The sequence below is a fragment of the Cupressus sempervirens genome, chromosome 11 (genome assembly GCF_028749045.1).
Source record: "Cupressus sempervirens isolate cs-2001-9-10 chromosome 11, ASM2874904v1, whole genome shotgun sequence".
Classification (NCBI taxonomy): domain Eukaryota; kingdom Viridiplantae; phylum Streptophyta; class Pinopsida; order Cupressales; family Cupressaceae; genus Cupressus; species Cupressus sempervirens.
In genome coordinates, this window is record NC_143128.1 from 733,898,999 (window position 1) to 733,911,374 (window position 12,376).

At 33.6% G+C, this 12,376-nt stretch overlaps 1 pseudogene; it reads left to right on the top strand.

Moving 5' to 3' along the window:
• The first annotated feature begins 1,329 nt into the window (after positions 1–1,329).
• The window catches only part of LOC149531721 (ATP-dependent zinc metalloprotease FTSH 2, chloroplastic-like), a 58,477-nt pseudogene continuing 47,430 nt past the window's right edge, over positions 1,330–12,376 (top strand).

A 12,376-nucleotide genomic window follows, 5' to 3' on the forward strand; every position in this document is an offset into this window, starting at 1 on the left:
TTGGACCAAAGATAGGTTGTAACTACTGATAGGAGAATGTCCATAGATTCATTTAGGAAAAAAGTGGAGGAAGAAAAGGTGAAACATCACAAGGCTATGCAACATACTAATCACCAAACCTTGAACACTCTATAGATAGGATTGTCATTTATATTTGAGGCATTGATAGAATTTGCTGCAGGCTCCAAGACTACTTATGAGCAATTGTATACTTAGAGTGAAAGGCCAAAGTTAACTTATGAAAATGGTGGTATGCCTCATGCCAGATTTGGTTAAAGGTTCAAGGCCTGTATTATAAGAGGAATGAATGATTTTTATACCATTACATTTGAGGTTTGTTTTCTTAGAACCTGAAGTATGAAATAAGAATATGAATATGTAGAATTTTGTTTTACCTAGGCAGGAAATTGGGTAAGCTACTACTCTATCTAACTAGGCATGGAAGGGTGCCTCGAGTTGTACATTCTTTTATTGGAAAGAAGTTAAGGTGAATAACCTATTTATTGGAGATGAGAAGAAAAACAAAAAATATGAACCCATAAATAACTTGTTCATTATTTGTCAAATTATTGTCAATTATTCTATACAAAAATGACACATTTTTAAATGAAGTTGTTTTGGACATAATTCAACATTTGCGGTAAAGTCTTGGTCTCCATAAATAGACTAGGAGTGATTCCTAGCTTGTAAATGTAATTTTTGATGATGAATGGTACACACATAGATTTTGTTTCTAAGGGCATGTCTTTATATATGTAAATCTATATTACAAATATTTCTAGTCCAAATAAAAGTGGATGAAGAATGTGTTGGTATTATTTTTTACATTTGCAGATGTTATCAAATTTTTCTAGAAATTTTGGTGAAAAATCATTTAGGTCTTTTGTTTTAAGTAGATTAGGGTTTTCACTCCTCATATTTTTGAAAGCTTTAAGGTTGCCCTAGTTGTGTCTTGCTCCGTGTGATGGTCGATCCTATTAACTTTTGAAGGTTGGTCTCTTAACTCAACCATGAAAATGCCCTAAATCCGAAAACCCTAGGTTCCCCTTTGAATTTCTGAAGAGGAGTTATAAAATGCTTTAAATTCATCCTTTATGATCTTACGGTGTAAGTTTTCACGTAAGAGCGGAATGCCTTTCTCTTTTTTTTTTCGTGGTCAGATTTTATAGCGTAGCGAAGTAGCATAAAGGGTTTCATGTCTACGGGGATACGCTCTTTTTTTCATAGTAGTGGAATTGCTTGGCCAGAGGCTTCCCGATCATACGAATGGTTTTGTAAGCCAAGAAGCATAAAGGTTTATTGAGCTTTGAATGATCTTGTTACGGGGCTATGAGTAAGCAATTTGAGCGAAGGGGCGGAGAGGTATTGAGTTGTGATTTGTGCATATACGTTTCAATGAATAGCGTAAAGGCGTAATACCCCAGCATGGCGTAAAGCTTTATTTGAAAGGTGCATGAAAAAGTTTTATGATTTTACAAGTAAAAGGGTAAACGTAAGAGCTAAAGTAAGGTTCAAATGTGATTACGTACATACGTTCTTGACTTTACAGACAATCGTAAAGCCTTGTTCTAGTAGTAAAGGTGTCGAGTGGGACCTGTTGAAGTGTTGGAAGGGCCTAGTTGCAGCGAATCAGATGAAGGCACAACATTTATGTCAGATGGGCCCAGCCCACGTGGCATATGACTTAAAGTATGAATTTTTCATGTGCACAAAATCAATGGTAATTTTATTTTTAAAATTTTCTAAGATCAAATCTGGGTCGTTGATGTTTGAGAGGGGCAATTTTTGTCATTACGCCCTTACGCTTGGCAGGAAAGCATATGAACAAAGGGTTGTTTTATCTTCTCTCCATAGTCACGAGTTTAGTCTCAGTGTATAGGCGTAAAATGGTAAGTGGGAGATAAAAGAGAAGGCTTTACATTTTTATGATGAAAGGAAAATGTAAGAGCGAGATGTCAGTTTGGGAGGCTCTTCGAGCATATGAGATAAGTGGATTTCGTAGAGGCGTAAAGGATTGTTCAAATAGAGCCATAAGGTATTTCGATGCTACGGGAAAAGCTAAATCATAAGAACAAAAGGTAAGTTTTGAAGTCTTATGGTGTTCCAAGAAATGAAGTAAGTAGAGCGACGTAGAAGAGATTTTCAAGTTTTCTGCTAATACGAGGACATGTGAGCATAAAAGGAAAAAAGGAAAGAAGAGGTAAGAGCTTTACGCTCATACAAAGAATTGTTGAATTCTGAGATCGAAGGTGAACAGTCAAAGGGATTTTGATCCTGCATGTGAAGGGCCACGTATAAGCGTAAAAGGTGAAGAAGGACTAAGATAATGGTTTTATGCTTATACGACGAAGGTCTAAGTCGTAAGAATGGAAGAATGCAGTGAACAGGTTTGAGATCCTCTGGGGTAAAAGGCGTCGTAAGAACGTAAAAGGGATTTTTAGAAAAGTGCCAAGGCGTCATTATGTTCTTATGATTAGGGCATACTGAAGCATCTCCAAGTGAACGTAGAGATCCATCGAGGGCACTTCTGACATTACGAAGATTGAAGGTTTGAATCAACGTAAGAATAAAAGACAGTCATTTAAAGAGAAAATAGCTGACGTGTCATGACAGGTAGGAAAAAAAGCAAAAACTACTGTAGCCAAGTAAAATAAAGCTTTGAAAAGTACATCAGAATCAAATTTTGTGGCTGATATACCCTGATGGCAACTTGCATTCATAGTTTTAAAGCTCATGCACGCTAAATTTATTGAAACGATTGATAGATGTATGACTAAATTATCAAAGATTGATTAACTGTCAGCATATTTACTTCTGTGAAGTAGATTTTTTTATGTCCCATTCTGGAATTTGAAAGTTTTAGAGCTCTGTGTATTTTGTGCTACTATCAAATAATCCAAAATATAGTTTAAAGGAAAACATGGCTGACAAAGAAGTTGAAGAGATACCTAAAGAAGAATTTGAAATTGAAGACGAGGGTGATGATGTTGTAGAAGTCACACCAGAAGGAAAAAGAAAGAAATCTGTTGTTAAGATAGAAAAGAGGACAAGGGTCAAAAAACTGAACAAGCATGCAGAAGGCTAGCTAAAACTCCTTCTAGGGTTATCAAATGCAATTTTTGGAAACATTCATATATTCAGAGACCCTTATGTTTTTGTTCAAGATGTTGAATGCCCTAGAATGACTAGTTACAATCTTTTTATGTACTTCTATCAAAATAGAATAGAAAATGTACCAGTATGTAACCCCTAGAACAAAAATATGGCAAAATTGATTTTTCCAGAAGTATTCATTGATGTTGATTTGATAAAAGCCCTAATAAACTCCTACAATCTAGTAACCAAGAATTTCCACAGGCATAATGGGAGTGTATTATGTACATTGGATAGAACTTCTTTTATTGAGGCTTTTGGATTAATGGGACAAATGGATATACCTATTGACATTGTGGATTTACAAGGAAAATTCGCCAAGAATAAAACCTATTTTGTAAACAATGTCATGTTGCCACATATTCCTTACAGAGTTAAGAAGGCAGGGTTAGTTCCAAGAAAGGTGGGAGACTTTTTACCTTTGAGTAGGTTCAAGAATTATTTCAAAAATATAGTGTATGGGTTGCACAAAGTGTTGGGAAGTGATGGTGCAGAGGATTGTGTATATGGTTCTCTTTTTCTAATGGCATGTGATATACAAGATCCTTTTCATCATAAGGAGTATGATTATGTGGCCTTTATCATTGATAGTATGCACATGCAGATTTGTGATGCTAAGAAAGGAGAGCTAAAAGACTTCAAGTTCCACCATTATTCATTATTGATGCACCTTATCCTATATAGCAACATTGGGTACATCAGTGGAGACTTCATTGATCAAACTTCTGATGAATTTGGTGAGTTACCTGTACAACTTTGGACTCGTATTTGGAATAAGGATTTATTTTATTCAAATGTCCTAGTTTTTTTAATTTGTTCAATTTTGTTATCATGAGGCAACTAGATCATACTTGCTTTAGGCACCTAGTGTTTTGAAGACTCTTCTTAGGCCCTCTTTCTTAGATGAAAAAACAAAATTATATCATAACTGGGGGAGTATATTTTTTTTTAAAGAATGTATGTTAATCAAAGTATTTGCATGCCCATAGCCTCCTCATCTACTACCAAAATATTTACCCCCCAGACTGGCTATTATTGAATTCTTTTGGCAATTCTTATTGATGAATAGAGAAATGATCCCTTCCTCTTTGCATAAGCCTACTTTTGTGTGTAGAACTTTTAAAGTAGGAGAGTTTGAGATAGGAAAAAATGCATTTGAGGAATTAAGTGAGTTTTTAGGACAATACAAATTTGCTACTGGGCCCTATAGGATGTATGACCCTGAGAGTTAGATTGCAAATGAGGTTAAGGCCATTAGGGGTTTTATTTTGCCTCCAAGCAAGCCAATCCCTATAGAGGACCTAACTGCCAACATAGTAGCAATAGGGGAGGCAGATGAGTTATTAACGAAATATGAGGAAATAAGGAGAATGGAGAATGCTTTGAAGAGGACCAACCCTAATTTTAAGGGTTTCTATATAGAATTTCCATATCCTAATAATTTGAGAAAGATGGTTGAAAATTTTGACCATATTATGTCACAAATGCCTCATGAGCCAGAGGGAGAGGAAGCCACTGTAAATAGAGAATCCCTTGAGCCAGACACACAATTGGAAATTGAGTTAGAAGAGGAGCAACCATCAACTTCAGTCTGGGTACCACAAGGAAATAAGAGACAAAAGACAATGCACATCCCTAAAAAGGTGGTAAGCAGAGCTATACAAGTCATGTCTGGAAATAGTGAGTTTTTTGCTGATATTAGGTAAAATTATTTTCACCAAAGGGCTACTGAAGCAGGGAAGGCTTCTACTAATTTACAAATTACAGCATCAAGGTTGGATGACAGGCTCATTCAATCTGAAAAGTTCATGGAAGATGATGATTTCATTAAATCGTCAGAATTTAAAAGTTTTCTCTATAAGATCAAACAAAATGAACTCACATTGAGTCTCGTGATAGGAGAAGATCCAAAGAAAAATAAGGAGTTAGTTAAAAAATTATTGGCTTATGATCCTAAGAGTGAAACAATGACTACTACAGAAGCCAAAGAATTGGTACATAGGAGTGGTATAATTCTAATACCACATTGGGATATTGAGAAGGCCTTTGTGTTGGATCAAATGAGAAGACAAGACAAGGCCATCAATTATGAAGCCACTAGCAGTGAAGGCTTTAAAAGAGGGTCAGGTTTTAATGTGGACACAAAAACCTTAGCAGTATGGACTGTGGCCCCTGACACTAAGAAGCCCAAGGTGATGGATATAGAAGAAACTGCTCAGAGCAATATGATTGTGTGGACATTGGAGAGCACTATTGGGAAGGAGATCTCCAACTTGGTCAAACATTTTGCTCTCATGAATGAAGAAAAGGTTGATGAAGTTGAGGATAAGTCAGTTGCAATGTTCAATAAATGCCTTGATATTAGAAGAACGTATGAAGAAGAGCTCAAAATGAGCCATGTACAGAAACAAAGGATAGAAGAGTTGGAGGAAAAAATTAAAATTCTGGAAACAGAAACAAAATCCCTCAAAGAACAACTCAAGGTAGCAGTAGAGGCAGAACATGCACCAAGGCAAGAGGAAGAAAGAAGGCACATGCTAGAAGAAGAGGCCCAAATAGAAGAAATACCTATAGGGATAATAGTGCCAGTGCCTATGATTAGTGTGGAAATAGAAGTGTCCCAATCTGACAGTGACACCAAGAAAAGTACCTTGATGAATGTATTAAATCATAGAATAAGCATTCTGAGAAGAATATCTCAAGATGCTTATAATACATTCATCAATCTTCAATCTTCAGAACAGGTATGCAAGGATGCAATATAATGGCTTGAGCCTATCTTTCAACAATGGGGGCCATATATGCAATTCTTTGACAGGTTAATACCCTTGTTAGCTGAAAAGCTAGATCTCCCAAATAAAGTTATTACTGTGAAGGAAGGCATGGATAAAGTGAAAGACTTATTACAAACCTTAACAGGGAAGCTGGCAATAATTCAAAGAAAATTGAAAGTGCTGACAAATGGTTTCTATTCTTTAATTCTTTCTGTTATTAATTTTGATGGTAGGCTAAAAGATTTTAATGATTGGTCTAGTTCCTTTGATCACATTATAGACTTACCACAAGTGGTATTTGTTTTCCAAGATGGTATTGATGAATGTCTCTTCAATAAACTAATTGATACCCTTTTCAAGATTGAAACTGAAATGAATAGGTTTACCATAGAAGGAAGGGTGATTACTGATGCCAAGTGGCAGAAAACTGTTGATGAACTAATGATGGTTAAGGAATGTGAATGGCCCACCAAAAGAGAAGTATTTTTTTGGGAAGCAATCGTAGAGATTAAAGCATTACCAACAGGGAGCAGTTAGAGAAAAGGACAAAATTGAAGATTTTATGCTCCAGTTGTCATCTGCTACTATTTTATTTGTTCCTTTTTGAGTTAAGGTGTTCGGTTTTCTTTTGAAAAAGGGTAATATACCCAATTTTGTAAAAGGACACCTGTTCTTTTTCTTTTAGCCCGAAGCTTTTTGCGTCTCACACTATTTAAGTGAGATCCCAAGGCTAAAGAATCATCTAAATTCTATTTTTCTAAGTAATATGCTTAGTCTTTTTTTGGTCCAAATTTTGAAAGCAAGTTTATGATGTATTTTCTCTGTCAATTCTCTAAGAATAAATGAATATAGAATGAGCTATGTTTCTTTCTGAAGGTCATTATGAGTCTATTGTAAATGATATACCATTTTCAAAGAAAATGAATACAAATTGTGAACTGTCCCCATATCAGTTCTTTATGAATCTTGTCTCCTTCCAATTACTTGGTTATCTTGATATTGTATAAGTAAAGGCTTGTGCAATTGAATGCAATCTAGTTAGGTTGTATATCTATTTATCACTATTGTTAATTTAATAGATTAAATAAAAGCTTTGATGAATGTGATAAGGTTTCTTTAGTAGTGGAAAGGGTTTTGAATGATGAATTCTTATAAGAATTGCTAATAGAATTTGTTGTAAGGCAACAAACTAGATCTGATAACTTTCTATAGACTTTGAACCCCAATGGATTAGGCACTAATCAAATTGATTCAGCTGAAAGAGAAATATATCATAAATGATTATCGAAATGTAGCATCAAATCAAATTTTACTCTTATTTCCTATAGATCTTCAAAGCTGGCCAGCACTTGTCTGCATGGAATGTTTTAGCTTCAATTAGCCACTATTGTTAAGAACATTTACAAATCTATAGAAGAATTCTTGGCCATATCTGTTTTATGGGATGTGTTTATCAAGTTATGTTTGAGGATTTTGAAATGAGAATCAGAATGAAACTAAGAATAATCCTCATATAGTTGTTCTGGTTTTGAATCATCCCTAGGTATACCCACCCTGGTTTTGCAGAGCCAAAAGAGTAGAAAACCAACTGTGGTTTTGTTGAAGTTGGGTCCAAATACTTTGCATATGCAATTGTTAATAAGAATTGGCTAGTCTTTAGATTGTGTATGTACTGTCGTCCTGGTATTAAGCATTTTGTCGCTTAGTAGTTTTAGTCCTTTTTAAAACACCAACAGAATGAGAGATATTTGTTTTAAAGAAAAGGCAATACCAAGAATTAGTTATTTTAAACTGTTGGGAAATTGAAATAGAGGAGGCTTATTTATTGAAGATTTTCTTAGTACACAAGGGTTCCATGTTTTCCTTTCTTGATTACAAACTTGGTGCTACAGCACAAAGGAAGAGTTTTTCCAAATTCATCATTTCTTATGGCAGAGAGGGAGCAGAGCTTTTGTTTATTTTTCTAAAACTGTGTGTTAGAAAAGAGGGGATATTATTTTGAATGTAATACAGGGGAGGGAATTTATGTTTCCTTTTTAGACTATGATTTTGATGCAAAATGTAATGAGATCTTTGTTGTCTTTTGCATTTTTAGAGAAGGGAGAATTAGGAGACAATTGCATACCAAAACTTTGAATTTGAGCAATTTTCTTTCCACTAGTAGTTATCTTTGTGTAACTTTCAGTTTTCTTTAAACACATTCAATGTCATGGTTTTCTGAATATGTTTGATTTCAAAGTGTCTTTAAAGCTTTGATTCTTTGCTTTCTCAAAATTTCTTTCTCTTTGTAATGTAGCATGCAAATGGACTTTGTGTCATTTGTTGTTTATATTCTTGCAATCATTTAGCTTTTCACATCTACTTTGTGTTTATAGGTAGATATTTGTAATCCTTTCATGTTTTCTAGTTAAAAGCATTCATATTTAAATTTTTTATCATATACAGGGAGTTGTACACTGATAAATTCATAGGGCGCTTACACTCTTTCAATAGTGAAGTGACCCAACTATTAGTGCTTATTAGTCTTCTTACTTGGGCATTTAGAGTTATTTTATACATATTTTCTTGGAGGACAATCTGTTCACTAACAATATGCAAATGAAAAATTGTATCTATAGGGTTTGTTGACTTATACCTATCAATCCATGTCACTATGCATGATCCTAGTCAAAGGCATTAAATAGCCTACATATGAAAATCATTTATCTTAAGTTAGCCAAAAATTACATGACATATGCTACAAATTATGTAGAAGACAAGTTACATGATGCATTCATCAAAATCATTGTATATTTTTTAATTCCTTACCTCTACTTTATGTGTGGTAGATATGAAAAATCATTGTATATGCTCCATGATGAGATTTCTATGAATAAATCACTCCATCATACTTAACATTGATCATATCTTGACATACATTTCATTGATTGACATATTCATCCATGTCATCACCAGCATCACCATCATCATACTTGTCACTTCGATCATTGTCATTACCACCACCATCATCATACTTGTCACTTTGATCATCATCGTCACCACCACCATCTTCATCACCATCATCATCATCTTCATCACCATTATCATGACTATCATCACCATCTTCATCATTATGATCATGATCATGATGATTATCATCATCACCATCATTGCATGCATCACCAGAATCATCTTCTTCTTCTTCTATTTCATCATCATTGTGTAACAATAATTCATTATCATCATTTATGTCATCTTCTAATTCTTTGGTATCTTCTTCTTCCATCATATTATACTTTACCAGCCTTCCTCTTGGATTATTTCTAACAACAAATGACCAACCAATTTATGTGGAATGCCAAAGTAAAACACTTTCTCACATTGACTTGGAAGAACATAGGGATCATCTCCAACTGGCTCAAATGACCTTGTATTAATCATTGTAAATCTACTATCATGTTCAATAATAGTCCTATTAGGATCATTTTGAGTCATTCTTAGCATGTACCATTTGACAACAAATAGAACTAATTTGAATAAATTAAAGTCACACTCAAGTACATCATCCAAAATTCCATAGTATCAATTTTCAGATTGTTGAGAATGTATGTCATTTCTAGATGAAATATTGGTGACCTCAAAGATTGCACTTATCCTTGAATCACAAGTTTTCTTCATTTCATCTAACTTTTTAATGCTAAATCTACAGCCATGGTAGTACATAGCTTTGTGGTGTTTAATCTGTAATTATTCAAACATGTCAACATTATTTACATCAATTTATGAGTTTCTATTAAACTTATGGGTCATGATTAGTAATCTTATTGTTGGAAATATAAGAGCAGTAAATGAGAGGGGAGGGATGAATTAGTTACCACTAAAATAAATCCCAGATCCTTTAGATGTCAGTACAAAACAACTTTGTGAAAACTTAACTCTTCTGATGCTTGGCAAATAAAAAAATGTTGTAACTCAGTAAACAATAAATCGACAAATGCATAACATAAAAATATTTAAGATATTATATGTTATTAGTATTACTTTAACTTAGTTTCAAACATATAAAAGAAATAGTATGAACACACTTGACACCAAGATTTAACATGAAAACCCAATCTAGGAAAAAACACCAATTCTAACTGGTTGCTGATTTTTGCTCTTCTAGAGTGAGCCCTATTAGGAGCCAACTTTGTTAAAGCTTAGAAAACACATTGTTATGTGTGACCCTATTAGGATTTAATCACCCTATTATGAGTGGCCTTGTTATAGGTCTTTTGAAAATTCAATAGAAATGCCACCTTGTTAGAAGATTTATAAATAATTGTTAAACCAACTTTGTTAAGAGATTTAGATCACTGGTACAATGGTTAGAGAGTAACAATGAGATGACCTAATTTTTGATGCAATGAAATTGCTGATTATAGATCTCAATTTTGGCTTCTATACTTGATCCTTCTTGATTGAATGTATCTTTTGAGCTCCACAAGTATATTCTACTTATCCTTCAAATTTGCTTCTTCTTAGCATCATTAAATCTTCAATTAACTTCCATGGATCCTCTCTTTCTAATTCTCAACTTGACCCTATATTTATATCTTTCATATTATCAAGTCAGCTAGAATATAACTTAGAATAATCAATACTCATCTCCTCAATCAGCTAGAACCAACAAACAATTCAATTGAACTCAATATGTCAAAACAAGAAAATCCTTTGTTAGTTAACCCTGCTCGGTAGACACTAACTCACAAAATAATTTTCCTATATTAACCAAGTAAACTTGGTCAACACTACATATTCACAAAGTTTTTTTGGGAGCTGAGTGAGCTCAGTTAACATTGGTTGCATCCAACATTTCTTTCATTAATCGAGTGAGCTTGGTTAACTCTCAACATTCACAAACTTTTCTTTGATGCCTGAGTGAACTCGATAGATACTATCTTCTAAACTAAGAAAACTCTGGAATGATTGGCATACATAGAAAACTGTCTTCAATGCCTGAGTGAGCTCGGCATATAGTGACTAGTAATGATATGATAGTTTGTATAACATCGAAGACAATACACAATTAATTAGTTGTATTCAACAATCTCCCTCTTTGGTATTGTTGGCAACACAACATGTCATAATGCAATGAAATTGTTAGAGTAAAAATAAAGTAAAGGACATATCCTTTGTTTCATTCTGATCCTCATCAATGAGAACTACCTCTATCAGTGTGAATTCTTTTTGCATTCAATTTCTCCCTCTGTCAAAAATCTTTTATCTGCAACAACTTCTTCTGATAGCAAACTATGTCTTTGATATCAAATCAAGTTCATTCTCCCTTTTGTCATCTCTTTCTCTTTCTCTTTACAAAATTTCTATGAGATATGATAACAAACTTCTCCCTCTTTGATATCTCATGCCAAAGGAAATATTCAATGAGTATCAATGTACCTTAAGTACTAATTTATTTGCAATATGCCCTTGTCAATAATACACCAACTGATTAATCTTGAACATGTTCTAGTTGATGCATTACTAAACTTCATTTAGTGAGCTTTAGATAGAGGAATGACCCCTAGCTTACATCTTAAATACATAAATTCATCTGTAGGTAATGACTTGGTGAATATGTTTGTAATTTGTTCTTTTGTATTACATATTTGAATCTTACTTCTTTATCTTGTACCAATTCTCACAAAAAATGATATTTTATAGCAATGTGTTTTGTTTTAGTATGCATCATTGGATTCTCTGATATATTGATTGCATTGGTGTTATCATAGTATATAACCAGTGGATCCTTGATCTCTATCTTCATACCTACCAACAATTGTTTGAACCAAAAAATATTAAAACAATTAATTGTTGTTTCCACATATTCTACCTTTGTTGTGGACTGAGAAATACAATTTTGTTTTTTGCTTATCTAAGATACTAGTATTTTATCAAGAAAGAATGTTCCACCATTGGTATTTTTTCTGTCATCAATACTTCCTTTCTAATCAGCATCTATAAATGCTTTTAAATCCAAATTGCCTCCTATTTTGTACCATAAACCATATTCCATAAACCATATTCTTCAGTACCTTTTATATATCCCATGATTCTTTTGATTTTCATCATGTGATTTTCCTTGGGATTTGTTGAGAATATTGCCACCATATTGACTGCTAATGCAATATGAAGACTTGTATGCAATACATATTGTGATTTTCAAATCATTGATCTATATGTGGTCTGATCTTCCTCTTTGGAATCATCATTTTTGGAAATCTTATGTCTAGTAGACATAGGGATTCCAACTAGTCTTCAATCTTCCATTCCAAATTTCTTTAGTATCTCTTTGATATATTTATATTGAGTAATGTAGATGCCATCTTTCTTCTACTATATTTGCAATCCAACAAAGAATTTTATCTTTCAAATATAGAAATCTCAAATTCTTTACTCATATCTTCTAAAAATGCCTTGCATAAATCATC